General features: G+C 38.3%; 1 protein-coding gene across 7 annotated transcripts in view; it reads right to left on the bottom strand.

Moving 5' to 3' along the window:
• NEK7 (NIMA related kinase 7) overlaps positions 1–22,828 on the bottom strand; it is a 157,412-nt gene that overhangs the window by 114,850 nt on the left and 19,734 nt on the right. The window contains exon 1 of one of the 7 annotated variants that reach the window (XM_072831311.1): positions 17,783–17,866. The exons of 5 other annotated variants lie outside the window; for them this stretch is intronic. The gene's annotated coding sequence lies outside the window, so the exon portion shown is untranslated. Of the gene's footprint in view, positions 1–10,938; positions 11,164–17,782; positions 17,867–22,828 lie in introns of those variants that run through there. One more of the 7 variants, XM_072831307.1, reaches the window with a different exon arrangement.

The raw sequence follows: 22,828 nt of genomic DNA, 5'->3' as shown, positions 1-22,828 counted from the left end.
AACTAATTAATAGCATTAAGTGTGTGCCCTGGAAAAGAACAAAGTCTGAAAATCAATATCCAGCAGGTGCAGCGGCTGCGGGGCCACCCCTCCAGGTGGCTCCCCGAGCGGCAGGGAGTCGCGGCCCTGGGGTCACAGCTGAGCCCCTCTCCAGGCCACCCTGCCACCGCGAGGGTACAAAGGTCCAGACCCCTTGCGCCACAGTTCTGCTCCTTCGGCTCAGGCCTGCGTCCTTCGCAGGTGGCGTTCCCCCCACACGTTCTACAAAACTCGGGCAGTGCGTGCAGAGCTCTAGGCCAGGGTCTGTCCCTGGAGGATCCGGTCCACGCTGGCTGCCAAGGGGAGCGGTCCAGAACGCAGACCCAAAGCCCAGATTCTGCAGCTGGATCAGGTGATGGGTGAAGTACGCACAGGCCTTTTTGCGAGCCCTTTCAATTCACCGAAGTTTTTAAGAAATTACAAACTTAGTCAGGAAAAGGGCAAAGGATCCCAGCTGAAGGAAATGCATTGGCAGGTGGAATAAGCTCAGGCTTCTCAGAGGTTGACAGGAAGTGGCAATTATAAGGTCTATGGAATCAGCTGTTGCTGGGATGGCAACACATTGGGGGGGGGGGGGATGAAAAACCAAGAAGGATTTGAGGTGACAAGTGAAAAGTAAGAAGGCTTCTTTCATCCGGTGCGGTTAGAAAGCAGCAAGGGTGGAGGACTGGGGCCTAGGAGCTAATTATCAGGGCAGCAGATCCTCAAAGAAAGCTGGAATACTCAATCCTGAATACTCAACGCTGCCAAGACTGCTATTCTGAGGTCAGGATCCTCCGGCCTAGGAAGAACTGAGACCCTTAAGACTTCCTGTAAGGACAAGTGGGTCAATACTTGAAAACCCTGAAACTCCAGATCGTCTTAAAATTTCTAGGCCTGCGAAAGTGGCCCAGTACCTGCTCTCCTACAAGCAATACTGATGCTTCTACCTTGTAGGACATACAAGCTCCCATTAGGATCTACTCCCACCCCCTCTCACGACCATCAGACCAGTAAGAAGAATCAAGGGAAAGGAGTAATGACCAGAAGGGAGTACAGGAAGGCCTCTATAGTACTGACAATGTTCTGTTAGCTTCACCTGGGGGGAGGGGAGGTCACATGAGTATGTTCATTTTGTAAAAATTTACTGAGCTCCATACTTAAATATACTGGTTTTGTCTGTTGCACTTCAATAAATAGTTTCTTCTTTAAACAATGACATTTAATTTACATTTTTAAAGAAAGTGATTTAAAACATTTCCACATTTATGGTGACTATAGCCTGTCACTGTCACATTAAGCATCCATGTTTCTCTTTATTTACATAGTAAGGCAGCTACCATATTAATTAAAATTATTATTTTAGAAATCTTAATTGTCAAGAAAACAACCTTCAAATACACATTAAGTGACAAAATGACAAATGTAATCAAATCGTGACAATTTCTATTTATGTTCGTATACTAAATTGATAACAATCACTGCACATGTTGAAAACAAAAGTAGATATATCATTTATAGGTTACTATATGCCAAGCACTGGGCTAAGTGCCTTAAATGCATTACTCATGTAATTCTCATAATGATTTTCACTTATTAATTCTGAATAGATACATCTGTTAAGACATTGCTCTAGATGTGAAAGATTTAATAGCACACAAAAAGTCCAAGTCTCACCTAGTGGTGCTATTACTATGCCCAAGAGGAAACTCAGGCTTATTCAGGTTAGCCATGGCACCCCATGGTCACTGAGGTAGACTGACCAACCCCACATGCATTCCCAACCTCTCCCTTGCATACTTATGCCACAGATGCTAAAAAGCAAAGTAATCTCCCAGCCTGTCTTTCAGCTAAGATTGATATGCGACCTAGTTTTCCAAACATAAGCAAAAAGTCTATTATCCTCCCCCGCCCCCCCCAAAAAAAAAATCAGCAAAAGTTTCTTGTCCCAGTGAAAGCTGTTTCTGTCCTTCCCCCTTTCTCCCTTCCTGCATTGTGGATACGATCCTCAAGCTGAAGAAGCCATGATGTTCCAGGAGAAGGGGTAAAGAATCAGATACCAGCCCTGACATCGCTGAACATTACACCAAAGCCAGCAGCTATCTAGACTCCTAGATTTCTCATTATGTAAGAAAAATAAACCCCTCTTTTTGTTTGTACCCCTGTTGTTCCTTGAAGCTGAAGGCATTCCTAACAGGAATAAGGAAAGGAGATTCAAAGCTATGTCCATCTCCAAAGCATCAAGCTGGAGAATTTTTCTAGGAAAGCTTACTCCAAACTGTAAATACATGTTACTTTCCACATAGAAATGTTTGTTTCAAAGCCAGACAGCTTTAATTTCTAAAAAATCAAGAAGACAAATCATCCAAGAACTCTGTTCTTGTCATTTTTTTTTTACTTGATTGCTGCACTGAGTAAGCTTGTATGACCCTTTCTTGACGTTTAAGTATAGCTTTTTACACACTATCCTGTGAACAATAATGTGCTTTGAGCTGTTCAGAAGTATTATGCTTTAAAATTAATAATATGAAACTTTTTCCAATTTTCCTATACATAAGAGTCTGGATTATTTTTAATTGGCAAGTTATAACTATTAATCTTCAATAGTTAAGACCTAAATCCAAGAAGATAAATGCCCTCCAGAAACAAAAGCAGTAACAGAAGATACATCTGTAAATACCTTTTCATTAAAAGAGGTATCTCTGATAATTGAAAAGTACTTTTCCTCCTTAAATATGGTAGATTAATAAATGTCTCCTTCAAACAAAAAATACTCATGTTCAGGTTAAGTTCAAAAATCGAATTAAAATTTCATTTTAAAAAAGTCAATCCTTGCCCTCTTTCAGTTCACAATAGGGGAAATATTTTTAGTGGTTAAAATTGGTAATTGTCTTGAATCCTCTATAATGAGCATCCATAATATATTCCTGTTAAATCACATATCCGTGACCAAACTAAAGGAGAGTCAATAGGGTTGATTCCACAAACACATATCCAACACTTTGACTATACTAGGCCCTATGAGGAGGTGAGGATTCCCTGTCCTTTTAGTCTAGTGAAAGATACAAACATGTCAATTTTTGTAACATGTTTAATTCAAAAAAAAAAAAATGAGGAGGTGAAGATTCCCTGTCCTTTTAGTCTAGTGAAAGATACAAATATGTCTAAAGGTCAATACAGAGACCTTTAGATTGAATAGATATAGGGATGGTGACGGTATTAACGGAGCCACGAAGGCTTCCCACTGACCTCTAATCACTGTGTCTTTCCTCCTTCCCACTACTCTCCACTGATTATCCTTACCAGTAGCAAATAGCAAATCACCACCTCGGGCCCAGCCTCTCCTATAAACAGCTCCACCTGGAGTGTCAGACACCACAAACTAAAATATCCAAAAGTGAACTAAACATCTTTCCCCACAAACTGCCTCCAGTTATTTTCTACTTCAACCAGTAAACACTACCATCCACCTGGTCACTATGATGGAACCTGGAGTGTCTTTCATTCAACCCTGTACCCCCACATCCAATCAATTACCAGATTATAAAAATTTAAAAACAACAGAAATAAATAGAAAATAAAGACCATAAAACTCCACAAAACTAAAAGCTGGTTCTTAAAAAAAAAAAAAAAAAAAAAAACATTAAAAAGACAGATAAACTTATGGCAAGACTGACCAAGAAAAAAGAATGCAAAGATAAGAAGAATCTCAGAGGGCATAACTACAAATCCAGTAGAAAAAGAAATGTAGGGAGAAGAAAGAATACAAATAATAATGTTATGTCAATAAATCTAAAAATCTTAGATGAAATGGACAGTTTCCTAAAAGGCAGTGTGTGCGCTTGCATGTCTACAAAACTAACTTTGAAATACGAAAGAAGGGCAGCCCTGGTGGCCTAGCGGTTTAGCGCCGCCTTAAGCCCGGGGTGTGATCCTGGAGACCTGGGATCGAATCCCATGTCAGGCTCCCTGCATGGAGCCTGCTTCTCCCTCTGCCTGTGTCTCTGCCTCTCTCTCTCTCTCTCTCTGTCATGAATAAATAAAATCTTAAAAAAAAAAAAAAAGAAATATGAAAGAAAAACCAAAAATAGCCGAGAAATTTTTTAAAAACATCACCAAGCTAAAGAGCTTTTCCCAAACAGATATCAAAATTTACTGAAAGTACAAGTGAAGCAGGAAAAAACAAGACCAAAAGAACAGAAAAACATCCCAGAAACAGAACCGCTCATGTATGAAAACTTTGTGCCTGACAGAACAGGCTTACTTAAGTGGCACAGAGACAACTGGTTATCAATTATTTTTATAAGAAATAATACACTTCCATGCCTACATACACATAAGAATTACCATCTTGCACTATGCACAGAGGAATAAAGACCTAAATGTGAAAAGTAAAACTTTAAAATTTTTTGAAGAAAACAGAAAAGTATCTTCATGGCATCAAAGTAGAAAGATAAGACCATTAGACACTGACTAATCCAGTCTATTCGTCAAGAAAGACAACTGAAAAAAATGCAAAAACAAGTCACGGACCAGAAAAAAAAAATCCTCGTAATACGTACACAACCAGTATGTAAACAAAAGGTAACCCAATTTTTTCAAGATTGGCAAAAGACACAGACTGGTAATTTTCAAAAGAGCATCTGAAAAAGTATTCAACCTCGGTACAAATCAAGGATATGCAAACTAAATTAACAATAGAATACCATTTCATATCCATTATCAGAATAAAAACTTTAAATTCTGGCAAAATAAAACCAAGCTAAGGAGCAACTGGAACTCCCATATACTGTTAAGTGGCAGGCAATGCTCCATGACTCCCTAATTCCCCTCATGGGTAATATCCGAAAGAAACTCCCACATGTGCACAAAAGACATACAAAAGAATGTTTAGGACAACAATGTTTATAAAAGCAACTGCCAGAAATATTATTAGCTTGGGCCAGGCCCTACCCACCGCCCCCAAAGGAGAATTAACAGCCAAGGACTGCTTCACGGATTAGGTTCCTGGTTTGAGGGTTCCTAATCCACTGAGTTAAAATAAAAGTGACTTGCAAACTTGAATGTTGATCTCTGTTAGCGTTTTAAAAACACTTTAAAGATATAAAAGTGATATCATGAGACACATCAAAGAAAATCACAGCTAACACACCAAACACTATATAAAATCTATGACTACACCTCTTTACTATTTATCTAATAGAAAACATAGCAAAATCCTTCTGACTTAGAAAAGTCAATACTCTAATAAGTTCCACTTGTTGCAAATAAAAGAAAAATTATCATCCTTCTGTTCTTGGGCCAACCTCCTAATATATGGTGGAATTAAAGAACAAAATTTTCTAGGGAAAAAAATACTAAATTTCTATATTTATAATTATTATGATTCTTCATTTAGAAAAACTGTATTTTAATTTCTGCATTTCATAAAACAGCATATTAACTTTGTTAAATTAAGTATTAATTTTGTTAAATCTTAACCCACCTAAAAAAACATTAAAGAAAACTAATGGCATAAAAACTCCACTTGACACTGGGTGTTGTTATACTAGATGTTGGCAAACTGAGTTTAAATAAAATACAAATATATATCTCTATAAAACAAAACAAAAACAAAAAACTCCACCTGGCAGTTTGAGCTGGTCTGCCTGTTTCATGAAAAAATATCAGGGCATAGATTTAGGAAGGTTGGAGGCACGCTGAAATTTATAGGAGTCTCTAAGAGTCTGATTGCAAACTGATTGCAAACTGGCAGCATTGTCTCCATATGATGACCCTAAAATGAACTGAATTATGAATTTTCACAGTGGATTCTGATGGCAATTCTGATCATATTAGAGATATTGGATATTTTTTAGACATTTTTTAGGGGAAAAAAACAATGCTCAAGGAAAATTTTCATCAGAACATCTTCATCTGTCTCATTTGTTTCAAGTATAATACAAGCACTTTTGGAAATAAAATGACTAAGAGTGGAGGAGAGAATTATTCATGGTATTTGGAATGGTTAATTTCATGTGTCAAGCTGATTGGGTCATGAGGTGCCCAGATATTGGTTAGCATTATTTCTGAGCCCTGTCTGTGAGGGTGTTTCTGGATGAGATTAGCATTTGAATTGGTAGACTTAAGTTAAGTAGATGGTCCTCCCCAAAGTGGGTCGGTCTATCCAATCCTTTGGGAACTTGAATATAACAAAAAGGCTGAGCAAGTTAGAATTCACCCCCTCTGACTGACTGTTGAGCTGAACATAGGTTTTCTCCTGCTCTTTGAATGGGGCTTACACCACTGGCTCTACTAGTTCTCAAGCCTTCAGACTTACACTAGAAGTTATCTCCCACTGGCACTCCTGGTTCTGAGATCCTCACACTTGTACTAGAACATACAAAATGAGTTCTTTGGACTCCGAGTCAAAGGCTGGGGCCTTTGGACTCTGACCAGAACGACACCACCAGCCTTCCTGGGCCTCCAGCCTACAAATGGCAGATTTCAAGACTTTCCAGGCTTCATAATTACATGAACCAATTCCTTACAATCTTGTGTGTGTCCTATTGGTTCTGTTTCTCTGGAAAACCCTAAAACAATATTGTATTTTTGAATTAACGTTTGTTTACAGAGCCAATACAAATCAAATAAGTAAACACAAAATAACATCCTTCCTTTTTTTTCAAAACCGAGTTAAATTTGGACTTTGAAAACAGTATACAAATTCTTTATTCATTCTGACTTCTTAAAATCAATTAACGCTGCTCAATTGAGTTGTTACATTTATAATTTTTAAAAGCTTATCATCAGAGCTTTGTAGCTATTTTGAGTATAATTCTAAAAATACAATGCAGCCTCACAAGGAACGAATAAAATAATTTTAAGTTGTTGATTCCAAAAGAATAAATATTTTGAAATATTTTGAAACATAAAATTAGCCTTCATCTTAAAAGCCATTAACATTAATCTGAATGTTTAAAGAGGCCCGTAAGTGGGTCATGAGATATTTTGCTCCCAGGCTCAAAATCTGTATACAAGTTGTTCCCTGGAAAGAATTTTCAACCAAAAGTTATAAAAACCAAAAGAAGGATTAATAATGGAAAGTCTGACCTAACATCAGCCTGACTGCTATGATGATAGTCTACTCAGCGGTATCCTACAACTGTTCCTTCTACTCAGAGTTTGAATGATCCTTAGTTCTTTCAACTTGAGAGATGCCAGTATCTACTTTTTCTCTCAGCTGTGATTTATATATAACTAATCAAATTATAAGACGTTGGGGTTCATACGATCAGGGATAATTAATATGATAATTAATTATCATATAATTAATTAATTATATTAATATGATAATAATTATGATAATTAATCATAATTAACAAAAAATAACTAAACTTTTAAATGCCTATACCACTGTTCATTCTTTTCCAACGTGACATCAGAACCAGTAAAACCTTAATTCAAATATGTAATAAGCCACATATAAACTAAGCTAAAATTTAACACTGATGTATTTCCTTAAGCAAATCGTTACTTTAGGACTTTGAAAAAAGACTCGAGAGTAATAATTTTACTGAAATATCACTGGCATACAAATCTTATTTATAATCTACAAATGATTCTGTTCTACTCATTCAAGTAAACTTGGCTCAGGGTAGTGAAAAGAAAACATGAGAGTCAACAGTCATGAATCTAAGATCTGGTTCCACTGCTTACACATATAACCTGCCATGTGTCACTGAACCCCACTGAGCATCAGTTTTCTTCTTTTTACAAAATGGAGATGGTGACACTTCCATGACCTACTACACAGAGGACTCGGTGACATAAATTATGAATACATTTTATTAACTCTGAAAGCAGAACTCAAATGTAATATATTACTATGCTATTACAAGTATATCATTTGAAAAATACAGTAACATTTTAGATATTATCTAAAAAATAATGTCGGGAGAGCCAATCTGTCACGGGTCCCACATGTCCCTGTATGGTCTCACTGAGTAAACCAAACTACATGGTGCGCTGACCTTGAGCCCTTTCTGTATCTAGTGATCAAGGTAACCACAGTGTAACTTCAGCACAACTGCTCATTTGCTAGGTGACCCTGACAGGTTTGGTTGCTACTTGCTACAAAAGGTGCTGAGCCCTCAGTCCTGGATTTCCCAGCTGCAACCCAACTCCCTGCAAGCACAGCCACCATCCATCCAAGTGCATCACATCTCACCAAGGTACGTGTGAGCAGGAGAGCAAGCAGTACCTATACCGATGCTTGCGCTGTTTGTGACAGTTTTAAAAACTGTCTTGCTCTGACAGCTAAGTCTCATTGTCTACTTTCACACCTATGAAGCTGTGGCAAACCCAACCTGCTTGTTTACTTAGTCATTTCCTTTGGGACCCTGTTATTTCATGCATTGTCTCTGAGGTCTGGTTTCTTTCCTAAAAATCTTGGTGCAAGCAGTACGCTGAGATACGAGATGATGATTTTTTGGAAGCCCTCCACAGGGCCCTGCTAGAAGACCACGTGGATACAATTGTTGAAACAGGAGTCCCCTAAAAAGAGATGGATGGAATCAGCACCAAAACAATTTGGTTCAGAAACTGAACTATGGGAGCCCCAAAGCATCCGACTGGTTGAAACCAAAACAGTCTGGTTAAAACCAAAAATGCCTCTACAGATCCAGATTCCTCCACAGAAATCAATCCCCTAGTCCTGGAGGAACAACAGAGCTGAGTGGCAACCTTAGAACATGCTACCTAACCCTGAACCCTCGCACCCTGATTTATCAGCCTTTAAAGAAAAGGGGGACCAGAGATGGAGCCAAGATCTGTCCATTCCCAAAGAAGGACGGCAGGGGAAGGAAGTCAGGGTGGGAGACAGAAGCTTTTCTGGATACTGATGTTCCAGGGGCTATCTTGTCAGCTTTCTTGAAGGGCAGAAGCCACACACTCAATTGGCTTAAGTTGGAAACAGAATAAAAATAGAAGTTATGGGACACCTGGGTGACTCAGTGGTTGAGCGTCTGCCTTCGGCCCAGGGTGTGATCCCAGGGTCCTGGGATCAAGTCCCACATCGGGCTCCCTGCAGGGAGCCCACTTCTCCCTCTGCCTGTGTCTCTGCCCCTCTCTCTCTGGGTCTCATGAATAAATAAACAAAATATTTTTAAAAATAATAAAAAATAAAAGTAGAAGCTACTGGAACAATCCAGGTGGGGACATCTGGATCCATCTGGATCCTTGCTGGGCACTGCTGCTGCCATTCCTCTCATTACTGCAAGTACACTCCCTACTGCAGTTGTACTCTAAGCGCTCACTAATCCGAGGGGTCTTTTCTCAACGTGGAAGATCTGCTTGCTAAAGGTGACAATAAGACAAGTGCATTAACACATCACGTAGTTAGGCAGTTCTCTCTCATGTTACACAACAAAAACAACACAGAGAAAAAGAGGGAGGAAAAAAGAAATCACAATTTTGATGAAAAACCTAAGGGCAGCAAGAATACTGAGAGATGTGATATTGCAATAAAATCACCTTGTGTGGCCTTGTGAAAGAGACTCGTGGGAGCTGGAGGCCTACGGTGGATTGTCACCAACTGAATCCAGTTGTTGCCCATTGCTCTGGCTATTCCAAATATGGCTATTCCAAATATTGTGACTGTGACTGAATCAACTGCACAAACTGACGACCCTGGGTATGCCTTCTTGGCCACTGCTAATGCCTCTCCCTCTCTCCCTCTCTCTCTCTGCTAAGGCCTCTTTCCTAATCCCTTTGGTACCATAAGATCAGTATCAGCTTACCTTCACCTGCAGGTTCCAAGACAGGTTTACTAATAAGTAGCCTCAGGGGTCCTAGAATTCTCTTGCTGTTTCCACCCGTGCAACATGGAGCAAGCCCTTTCCCTTCAGCAAAGACTTGGTTCCACTACATGAATGGTATCGCACTGAGACGCTCAAATAAAGGGCAGGTGGCAACGGCGCTGGAACAGAAACTGACTCACATGAAAGCCCAGGGGTGGTTCCATTAATCCTGATAAGACACACAGGGACTTGCAAATTCCAAGGCAAATTCTTGGGAGCAACGTGGGCTACCCTGAGTCAGTAAAGGAAAAATTACTCATCCTCTGGCCTCTGGCTACCAAAAGGAGGCCTGGCACTAAGTTGGACTATTTGGTACCGGAGACAGTATGTGCCTCAATAAGGTGATCCTGCTCAGGTGACACAGACTTCTGGTCCCATAAAGCAGTGCAAGTACTGTTCCCTGGCAGTAGAGCTCATGCCCCAGAGCAAATGCTCAGGAACCTATCCTTAATTTTAGCCAACGAGGCTATACAAGCTCTAGAAGGTCAGTACATCAGTTTGAACTCTCTTGCACAAGCCATACGGGTAACACTCTAGCCTTAAACTACACCCTGGCTGAGCAGAGTATATAGGACTTAGTATCACCAGACGGTGGAACAATCCACATATCTCACAAGAAAGGAAGTTAAATTACCTGAAATAAGACCAATCAGTACTCTCTGGGTTTTTGTTCAGTTGGCTGAACCCAGAATCCTGGGGTACCTGAGATGAAAACTGCAGGTTGGCTTCATCCGACTGACAATCATCCTCATCAAGTGTGGCATGAGACCATCCGAATGGATTTGGTCTCAGCATCTCTAATCTGAACTGCTGACGGTGTGGCATACTCATGTGAAAGTTGACTTCAGCCAATGTTTACAGCCAAAGGGTGGACTATTTGAAAAGGCTATCTATCATGGGTCCCAAGAGCCCCCATACAGCCTTCTGACCAAGTGCACCAAACCACAAGTACACCAACCAATCCTCTGTCCTTCGGCCATTTCTGTAGCTAATCATGTAGGTCAAGGCAACCACAGCATGACTGCAGGGGGATGCAGTGCTCCCTGCCTGCCCCCATGAGGGGACCCGCTTGCTTACTTACCACTTGCTTCGAATGGTGGTGAGCCCTCAGCCCTGGACTCCTAGGCTTTGACCCAGCTCAGTGAAAACACAGCAACCACCCAGGCCCATCTTACAACCTCCATGGGATTTGCGGGTAAAAGAATCTGCTTGTTATCCCGATGCTCCTGCTATTTCCTGTGCTATAATAAATTGTTTTGCTCTGATCTCTGAGTCTCTCTCTGTCCACTTTCAGACCTACGGAGTTACGGCAAGACATCCTTGCCTGCTTTGTCACTGACTTTAGAATCTTTGTACTCCTTGCCAGCCTGCACAATGGCCGGAAAATAACAATACTGAACAATGACCACAGTAACAACTTGTTCTACACACAGGATGCTGGTATTTCAAACCTTTAAAAGGAACTGTGAAAGTAAGAGAAAGTTCAATAATTCAGAATATTTACTTTGATGGACCTGATTTTTTTATTTCATCAAACATCACAACTGATATGCCTGACCATCACCTGAATGCATTACCGAACCGAAAATTAAGTAGAAAGATAATACATCAATAGCTATGGAAATAATTTCAATTATATCCTTTCACAAGTAAAAATAATTTCCACTAATCATTTTACTGTTCTAAACATATTTATCATAAATTTAAATAAAATGACAATTAGAAAGATGATCTGGTAACATAAATCTTCCAGGTAGTTAAAAATTGCAGCATAAATTATCTCTTTCCTGCATTATCGCACAGTTCCTTTGAAATAAGGTCATCTTCTAGGGCCAAGATCCTGTGTACATGCTTTAACAAAGAAAATGATTTATAGATTTTCATTTTCACTTTCCATATTTCAGTATGCACCCACTGGTACAGCCTCAGGAAACTAAAACAGAAACAAACGACAACTTATCTGGAAGACAAAGTAGCCAATCACCAAACTGAGTTAAGTCCAACAAAACCCAGCTTTATACATTTACATATAATTTTTTTATGCAAACTCTGTTGAAACAAATAACAATACTACCTTTCTCCTCCCTCTGGCCCCTTTCATCCATTGTTATTTCCTCACCAATTTGTAGTTAAGACTTACACCCATCATACAATGTGCAGAAAACAACTGCAGTTCAGACTATACGAGGAAGGTACCTGTTTTCTTATCAAATTCAACAATTTTCAGCTTTCTGAAAGGCTGTTTTCCTGGATGACACTTTGGTTAGCATGAATACGTGGGTCTCAACTTTTAAGAATACAAGAAGAAATACACCCATAAATTAACCTCAACTTCAGTGTGTGTTGCTCACAAGTACATTGTGTACTCAGTACAACACTCTCATTAGTTGAGAAAAAGTTAAGAATAATAGTCTTTAATGTTTAAGTCAGTTCGGGCACAGTTAAGAAAAAGAAAAGGCATATATAAAAACAAAGCAAAAAATCTCCTTGAGTATGCTCCTGTTATATCTGTGCCCACTTATGCCCACTGCTCAGGAGACAGCAAAAGGTCACTATAAAAAGCAGTCAACAACAACAAAAACAGCTTCCAAATCCATCATATCCTGGGGAGTGGGGAGATCAATGTTCTCCAAGAAAGGAAAGGTAAAAATCAGTCACAATGCTAAACGTTTTGAGGAGAACCTGATCAGTAAGGCAAAACCAACCGCACACATGCTAAAAACCCAGAATTAGTTGTTGGGAAGGCAATTTAGCTGTCACCTTAACACATTTAATGCACAGATAGCCATAAAATTAGGATAGATAAAAAAATAACACGATCACAGCTGATTTTGGAGGAAGGCCCTAGTAAATTTATTTTTAGGTCAAAATGCACAATGGGAAGCAAGTCAGTATAATTATAGATCAAATCTCCTAATGCCACAGGTCTTTTTCCATTTTTGGCAATTCACATACCGCACCACCATTTTCTTCTACAGTCTCAGGCTGACTCAATTTGTGTTCTCACTCAATTTCACTGACGCGGACATGGCCAATGACACAGATCTAATTAAAAACCTTTAACCTAATCCATTTGAGTATTTTTATGTTTACATCCTTACCACTTTATTTAAGGGCCTATTATAGGCCAGGGACTACACTAGGCACTCGGCATAAAACCTGCACAAAACTGATGGGAACTCTGCCCCCGAGGACCCTGCAGTCTAGTTAGAAAGACAGGCTTTGATGGGGAGTGTGAGAAGTTTGACAGGTGAAAAATGCAAGGTGATAAGGGAGCATCTAACAGAGTTTGGGGTGGGGGTGGGGGTGTAAAGGAACTCTTCCGGCTGAAGAAGTGAGCAGAGGGTCTTATGGCTAAGTAGGAGCTCATTTAGGAAGGGGATATGGGAAGGGGAAGAACCAGAGCTGGGAAGGATCCAGGCAGCACTGTCTCCAGATAGGAGGTATTTCCTCTCTCTGCCTAGTGCTCATTATATACAGAAAGGTTACATTTCATAGTGGTCAGAGGTGGCTGTTAACTTTCAATATGTCAAAACTTGGTATTTCTTAAATTTCTTATGTTTCATATTAGACCACTATAATTCAAGAAATGACACTCTTAGTTCAAGTCAGAACAAGACTTGAATAAGACTTTAATAGATCTATCAAGAAAGCTTTGCTGAGGCACATGGTGAACTGGGAGAGATTCATTCCCTCCTCCCAGGGAGGTATAAAGTAAAAAATGTATGTCTAAAGTGGTTTCACAAATCTGGTTCACACACAAAAGGAGGCAATCGTTGATCTTCATTAAAACAAAGTATCTGCCTGAAAACCTGGCTTATCTCAACTGATGGACCCAATTCCCAATCATAACAAGTTCAAACGCAGATTCACTAAGCAAAAAATCTTTTGAGGAAAAAAACTATAAAACATGGATGGTAACTGCTAAGTAAAAGAAACATCTCGGAGACAGAAGGTGGAAATCTATAGTAATGTGTCTCTATTAGCATGCTTGTCCGTATTTTGGAAACAGAAGACTGAAGATTTTATTTTTAATACAAATGTTCTTAGTACCTTTCAAAAGCATCTTGTCCCCAGACTCTCCCAGAACCGCCAGCAATATTCTGTTTTGGATTAGGATGTTTTGTCATTGCATTCATGAAGATAAGGATAATCTCGGTTTCATTGCTGCCATCACCGTTGCGGTGTGTGTATTCATGCTTTAAAGTTGGTAAAACTAAACACAGACCAAATCTAAGGATCTTTAAGTCCAACATAGTCACAAATCTTCTACAGTTTTGAATGATCTTGAAAAATAATCAAACAGCTCAAATATACAAGCAGTTTAAATATTTAAAATGGGAAATACAGGGCACCTGGGTGGCTCAGTCGGTTAAGCATGTGCCTCAGGCTCAGGTCATGGTCCCAGAGTTCTGGGGTCCAGTGTTGGGCTCCCTGCTCAGTGGAGAGTCTGCTCCTCCCTCTCCCCTCCCCGTGCTCACTCTCTCTTGCACTCTCTCAAATAAATAAAATCTTTTAAAAAATGAAAGAAAATGGCAAATAGATTCTGAATTTTCCAACAATAACCATGTAAAATTGGTCTGTCAGTCAAATAGGTTCACAGGAAATCAGGCAACACCTATCAGTTGATGAAATCAGTTCAGAATTGCACAGCGTTTTTTATCCACTCATTCAAAAACACCACCTAGTTATAAGGTCATAAACTAATTATAAAGAATTCTGATGCCTAAGTAAGTAAAATATTATGCACACTTACTTATAACGTAGCTACCATTTGTGAAAACTGTCCAATGAAGAGCATCAAAGCCTTGGATACTACTAGAGTAGCTATTGCATTGTGAATAATCAATGAATAGTAAGCAACATCAATACTTTTCTTAAAAACTAGTCTGGCATGTACATATCTCATTTAAAAAAAGCTATTGCTAATTAAGCATCAAACTGTTAAATGAACAAGTACCACCAATACACACAATATCCAAATAAGTCCAAGAAAAGTCTCTAAACTCTCAGATCTATCTGTGATGTCCTCTTAAGAAAAAAGAATACGAGAGAAAAATAAATTAACAGCTGATAAGATTTTAGACTTTAACTCTAGACTTTAAAATGCCTTCTGAAGTGATTTGCTATGTTACTCGTGTTCATACTTTGTCCCCAATGTTTAGAACATGTTAGACACACAGTAGGCACCCAAGTATTTGCTGAATGAATGAAAAAACCTAAGGCCTATCTAATCCTGCTTTGTTTTAGTGAACTTAAAAAACAATGGTTAAAAACTGATGCTTAATGCTAATTAAGAGAGGAAAAAAGCACCAAGGATTTGGAATTTTGTTTCATGAACAGACTACTACGCATGTTTAGGACATCATTAGCTATATATGTTTATCTGTTGTAAGTCAGAGGTACTTCAGAATATAATGTTTAGTAGAAGGCTAACATGGAAAATAATCAATTCACTGCAATTAAAGTAATTACCTTAGAATACCTTTCACCAAATCTTCTACTAGGTCATTCTTCTGTTTAAAAAGATTTCTAGGGGATCCCTGGGTGGCACAGCAGTTTGGCGCCTGCCTTTGGCCCAGGGCGCGATCCTGGAGACCTGGGATCGAATCCCACATTGGGCTCCTGGTGCATGGAGCCTGCTTCTCCCTCTGCCTGTGTCTCTGCCGCTCTCTCTCTCTCTCTCTCTCTGTGTGACTATCATAAATAAATAAAAATATTTTTAAAAAATTTTTTAAAAAAAGATTTCTAATTGTTCTCCACTAGCTTTAGAATAAAGTCCCAATCCCTTAGCCTGGATTGCAGACCTCTATTTATTCAACAGGAATCTACTGACTTCCTTCTTCAAAGCTGGCAGGTACTTATGATAAAAAGATGGACTACAACTGGACCTCGCCATTAAAGAATTCATAACCGACTTAAGAAGTATTCAGAAGCATCTGCCAGAGTTATAGCCAGTAAAAATCAAGAAAAGTCTCAAGTTTCAGGTTATTAGGTGCAATCTCAAGAATGGTTCTCAGATGGGGAGTTATAGAGCTGGTTTTTCATTTTACAAATACCACTTTGGCTTCTATAAGGGAAATGAATCAGAGCCTCATGTCCCACTATTTTTGCCAAACTGGCCCATTTTTGAGCTTTAGAAATCCGAATTTCATCTACCGCAATGGCTTCCCCTCAAAGCCCAGCACAAATCCCCATGCTCCCACGGGACCTTCATGGAGTCCATCCAAATCAACAGAGAACTTCTCTTCTTTTGTTGTCCCAGTAGCAGTCCTATATTAGGGCGTACTTCTCAGCCTCTAAGGACCATCCTTATACTGTTAATGATACTATCAGTCCAGATTATAAAGTCCTTGATAACAAAGGCTGTACTGGATTCCTCTGAATCTCCCACTGTATTTAGCACAGTGCTTTTCCCACAATATGCCTTCACAAGATATAATGAATAACTACCATCAGTTGGATTGTACCTACTGAAACATTAGAGTGTGTGAAAGTCCCTAAGTAGATGGTTAGCAAAGAACAAAGAGTTTAAAAGTTAACAGTTCCTAAATTCTGAAAACAGAAGAACTATTTCCAAAAACTAACCCTAAAATCCATGCATTGTTCTTTTCCAGATGGCTTAATTACTTGTAATACATACAGTAATGGGTCCAGCAGCAAGAATACCAACCAGAAAACCAGCCTCAAGTCTTAATTCATAATTATAATCTTGGGCTGTTAAGAAAGCAGGCACACATTAATCTCTCTCTCTCTCTCTCTCTCTCTCACACACACACACACACATTTACTTACACCCATTTCCTTTCTTTCCAGTTCAAAGACTAAGAGATTTTTTTAAAAAGCCTTGTCCCCAAAAAAAAAAAAAAAAAAAAAAAAAAAAAAAAGCCTTGTCCCCTTAGAAATAGAGGTCAAACTGACCTACTTATTATTTAACTGACAATTAAAAGAGAAAAACCCAGAATGGTGAAACCATTAATGTATGTCCAACAACACCTTCCTAAATGAAAGCTGCCCATCAGATTATGTACATATCTAGTTCTTCTGGGATTTACAGTTTTGCAGGCAAAAGTGTACGGTTAAGTATATAAGAGCTGATTACTCTGATACCCTCTACTGACTTCTCTCTGTTGCCTATCTTTTGATTATTTTACTCTTTATTTCCATCAAACAGACCTAAAGAATACCTACCCATATTTTGTTTAATATGTCAAACACACAGAGGTGCCTAGGTGGCTCAGGTCATGATCCCAGAGTCCTGGATAGAGCCCCATGTCAGGCTCCCTGCTGAGCAGGGAATCTGCTTCTCCCTCCCTCTCTGCCCCTCCCCCTACTCCAATCTCTCTCTCTCTCTCTCTCTTTCTCTCTCTCACATGCTCTCAAATATTTTTTTAATATGTCAAACACATGAAGATATTTTTAAATTGCACATTTTATCTCTTTTTACATTAAAGCATAAAACTCGGTGTCCTAAGAAATGCAACTATTTCATTAACTGGCATAGTTTAACAAGGTCTCTACTTCAATTCAAGCACTTACCCTTTCACATCTTATCTTTAAGAAGCTGATTTGTTTTATGCTGTTAAAATATTAAAAATAAAAAATAAAATAAAATATAGTTTAAATTCAATTTGTGGATTAGTCCACCATCTAGGTAGGATTTTCTAAATAATCATTTCTTCCATTATGGCACTGAATAAACTCCTAAGAATCATACAACCCTACTCGTTTAGAACTTTATTTTTGTTGTTGTTGTTGTTTACTTCTTTGGTAATCTTATCAATGTTACTGAGGAGAATCCCACAAACACAAATACTACAAGGGGGAAAAAACACCGGAATATGACACAGAGGATACAACTCTTAACCAACTTTTACCAAGAACTTTCTTTGTGACATCAGACCATCCCTCAGAGCCTTAGTTACCTCAAATATCAAATGAAGGTACTGGATTATATGATCTCCAAAATCCCTTCCAGTCTCAAAAATCCATTCAATCCCAATTTCTTCTGAAATAAACAAAAATAAGTCATGTTGTACAAATTCAGAAGTTCTTTATTCAAGCGGGCAGCAATTATAAATTACTACCCCAGAACAGAGCCTCCTAGCAATGCACGATTAATTCCTAAGAGATCCCTTAATTAAAATCTTCATGGAAGGGATCCCTGGGTGGCGCAGCGGTTTAGCGCCTGCCTTTGACCCAGGGTGCGATCCTGGAGACCCGGGATCGCATCCCACGTCAGGCTCCCGGTGCATGGAGCCTGCTTCTCTCTCTGCCTGTGTCTCTGCCTCTCTCTCTCTGTGTCTATCATGAATAAATAAATAAAATCTTTAAAAAAAAAAAAAAATCTTCATGGAAGACAGCACTATTGGATAACAATCAATGATCAATTAATTTAAAAAATAAAATGCCAAGAAGGAAAAAGGTTTGATTTGCTTTGAGTGACACAGCAAGTACATAGCTGACCTCACAAAAACAATTAAGTTAATGCTTCCGGGTTTGTTGTGTTCTGAACTATTTAAAGATGATACAATGCTCTAAGATTTCAACTTATAATTATTTATCTCATCAAAGTAGCCTGGGGATTATCATGTGCTTAAAGTTAATGCAAAACTATATATAAAATAGGTGATATACTCAGTTTCATAACTTATTCCCTTTTATTTAACCTTTTCCCACACAGATACTTCTCTCATATTAAAAGTCATTTTATAAATGTATGTTTAAAGCATCATTACATGAAGTATTTTATAGTTTTTCCTATTATAAATCAACACTGAAAAAGGTGAGCTATAAGCCCATTACTTACACTTTTAGTAAATGACTATATGAATATAAAATATTTAATAAGCTTGAGAATTTGTTTTCTGAAAACGAGTATTATATGTCCTCTTGAAAATATCTCCTGTGGGTTCTCATTGTGATGTTTCAATTCAATAAGCAAAAGCCACGTATCATTTGACACTCTTTCTAAAAGCTTATGATAATTACCAAAAATAACTATAAAGTCGTAGTTATCAACAAGAAATGCTGTACCCAAAAGGGGAAAATATGTTACGTAACAACAAAAATTATGAATTCTAGCCCTGACTCTATCATCACCCAGCAAATGCAAGCTTAGGAAATCCATTTGCCTTCGCAGTGCCCTTCCTATGCCATATGTCAAGTGAGGAAAAGCTTGCCCATCCCTCAAGCAAACTGTTACCAAAAAGAAAACTCATTCAAACCTCTTTTATCCTATTTTCATCTAGCTATACAGTGAAAACAGCAGGTTTCAGTGCACACCCTGAATAAATTACACTTCACAATAAGTAAAAATGTTAGCAACATACTAATTCTGAATTATTACATAGTTGCACTGTACACTAATTTTCTCTCTGTAATGCAAAGGCTTCTAAATATTTTATTTATTGAAAGAAAGCACGCCTGCATGCCCCAGGGGGGTGGAGTGAGAGTGGGAAGGACAGAGGGACAGGGAGAGACAATCTCCAGCAGACACGGCCTGCCCCTGGGCTTGACCTCAGAGCCCTGAAATCATGACCTGAGCCCAGACCAAGAATGGGACATTTATGCAACTGAGCCACCCTATAATGCAAAGGCTTTCAAACATTAGTTAAAACTGCATTTTTAATTTGTAACTGAAAACCAAAAAGAAAAAAAAAAGGAAAAAAAACTTCATGCCTCCCTATTGCCATGATTTTTAGTTTCCAAATTCTATGTTTCCATGTACTCTTCCCAGCAAAAGGAGTCCCAATGTGCTTTCTTGACCTCTTACACACTTATAGTTTTGTACATTTAAAAAAGTTTCCATGGGTATCTTCTCAAAACTTCACAGTGGAGTGAATGGGAAAGAATTTCTGGATCACAGATGAGAAAACCCTAAAAGGAAACTATATGGCTTATCCAAGATTACATAAGAAGAAAATACTAGAATTCCGATTTCCTATCTCCTGTAAATCAGTGTTACATCTCGGCTATGCTGTGTGTTTACACACGTGCCAAGCCCTGTGTAACTGCAGCTTCTTCCTAGAAATTGAAAGATTGCAGGAATCTGCATACGAATGACATCTTCTCAAGCTTTGCAAAGCCACATTTCATGGGCTGTAGGGCAGTCGGAAGACCATAGGAAAACTGTGCTTAAAAAGGCAACCACATCCTGGAGAATTCTGAACCAGCCTCGGGTCCCAAATCCCTTGCTTTTCAGACAAGAACAAACAGTTCTGCCATTACGAGGGTCCTCCTTACGCCTTTACCAAGGAGAAGACTTCTGGCCAGGATAACCCTTGGGCTTTTCTCCAGTTTTACTGAGCAATCACTGACACACATCATTGTATAAGCTTACGGCGTACAGCACAATGGATACACACGTATTGTGAAACGAAGACCACGACAGGTGCACCAAGCATCCGTGATCTCACAGAGACCAATAAAAAGCAAAAACAGAAGAAAAAGGAAAAAAATCCTCCTGGTGATGAGAACTCTTAGGATTACTCTTTAGGTAACTTTCCTCTATTGTGCTAAGCACAGGCTTGTTGTACGTTACATCCCGAATATTTCTCTTATAGCTGGAAGGTGGTCACTTCTGACCACTTCCTCCAATTCTCCCTCCCCTCACCCTCTCTCTGCCTCTGGCCACCACAAGTCTGGGCTCTTTTTCCATGTATCAGTCATTTTTTTTTTTTTTGCTTTTGTTTTTAGATTGCACATATAAGTGAGATTATACAGTATTTGTCTTCTTCTGATGCATTTCACTAGCGTGAACCCTTGTGTACTGTGGGCCGGGTCGTAAGTTGGTTCAGCCACTATGGAAAGTCCTCAAAAATTAAAACAGAGGATGGAAGATCCTCAAAAAAATAAAAATGGACCTACCATTTTCTCCAGCAATTGCACTTCTGGGAATATATCCAAAGGAAATAAAAACCCTGTACCCCCGCATTCACAGCAGCACTGGAATTTATATATATAATTTGTATATATTTGTAATTTGTATAATTGTTACATGTATAACAATTATAGGATATATAGTAGAATATCATTCAGCCATAAAAAAGAGAATAATCCTTTTTAGAGGATTTATAATACCTCTTTACTGTTCAAGAATATTTATAAATTTCCTGTCACTTAACTAACCACTTATCTGTTAGACCAAATTTAAAACCATCTTAAGAATTCAAAACTTGCTGGATAAATAAAGCAAGCACTAGGCCCATCCTGAAGAGTATCTATTTCAGTTATGAAAAACCATGTTTGATGCTTTAGAAAGTATATGGCTTATACTAAGAATACTTTACATGAAGAAAAATATTGTTTTTTAAATCCATTTCACTCTAAAAGTTACATAGGGATATACTTCCAAATATTTTCATTCAACAAACAGCTACAGAATGCTTAAAATGCAAGATTCTATATCAAAATGGGTGCCAAAAAAATACATAAAAATCAACTTATTTCCTACCCTCATGAACTTAAAATATAGTGGATACGAAGGAATAAGGATTGAGCTCTATGGAATTGCAAATAAATTGTGACACTGACTATATTCTATACCAAACGACATTCCCAATTTTCTAAAAGGCTTTTTTTATATAAAAAAGGGGGAAGGAATTATGTATCAACTGATACCAATGATTTTCTGCTCTACTAAGATCATACAAGTTTTCTTACTGAACCAAATGAGATAATGAATCATACAACTAGACCTTCTCTGTTAAACCATCTCTAATACTCAGATTCCTTGGTCATGATTAATGATTCTTTTAACGGTTCCATTAGTCTTAATTTTATTACACATTTGTACAGCAATATTTTAAGTCTTTTCCAAACACCATAACCCCACAAATTGTTCATTGATATTCTAAGAAAAAAAAAAAAAAAAAGGAACCTGTAAAACTACTGTGCTCAACTTCTCAAGGATCCTAATATGCTACAGTGCACTATGAATCTCCAAAACAGTACCTTGTGCAGATTTTTCCTAATCTGTCTAGCCACAACACTCTTCCACAGAACTTCTATTAATATCTAGGACAACTCTAGTAATCTGTTGAGTTGGTCAATAGTTGATCTAAACATTCTCCTTCAGTCCAATTTTTGAAATTAAGAATATACTAATACAAGGGCCTGAACAGGAAGATTTCCATTCATTTAATTTAAAAAAGTAAAATTTTAAAAGCCAGACCTAGAAGCCTGCTCTGAAGGCAACTCATAGAACTTTTAATTCTTCCATAGCTACTGGTCTATTAAGTCATTACATCTTCAATTTGAAAAACTGTTCATCTTTTTTTGTGACTTTCTTCACTAAATACTACTTTGGAAATCATACTGATACTCTTCTGTCTTTTCTGTGGTGTTTTCCCAAAAATCCTGACCCACCCACCTTTTTTTTATTTTTAACCTTTCTAGGTTTATTTGTGCTAAGTATACCTTTTAAAAACAGCACATTGTTAAGGAATTTTTTTTTTTTTTTTTTTTTTTTTTTGTCTGAGTCGGTCTCTACTTTTTTTGGTAAGATTTTACTTATTTGAGAGAGAATGAGCAAGAGAAAGAGCACAAGTAGGGGGAGGGGCAGAGGGAGAGGGAGAAACAGACTCCCCAATAACCCCAGCAGGGAGCCAGATGTGATGCAGGGCTTGATCCCAGGACCCTGAGATCTGACCTGAGCCCAAAGCCAGACAACCACTTAACCAACTGAGCCCCACAGAACCCCAAGTCAGTCTCTTAAAAGAGAAATTTAATACACTATATGAAAATTGTTTTATTGACACTTGTCTTTTAAAATCTTGTTTCTTTTTCATCTCTCGCCATAATCTTTAATCTTGTCTCGCTATTTAGAAAACAAATATATACCCTCTCCTATTTTAAATTCTACTAATGGTGACTTCCCAGAATTGTTTTATGATTCTTAACTATTTTTTGGCTGATTATCAAAGGAAAAGTGAAAATTCATCTTATAATACACAATCCGATGTAGGTTA

The sequence above is a fragment of the Canis lupus genome, chromosome 6, assembly GCF_048164855.1.
Source record: "Canis lupus baileyi chromosome 6, mCanLup2.hap1, whole genome shotgun sequence".
In the NCBI taxonomy this organism is placed as follows: Eukaryota; Metazoa; Chordata; class Mammalia; order Carnivora; family Canidae; genus Canis; species Canis lupus.
The sequence above is the reverse complement of the archived record's forward strand: the minus strand, read 5'-3'. Positions and strand labels throughout refer to the sequence as shown.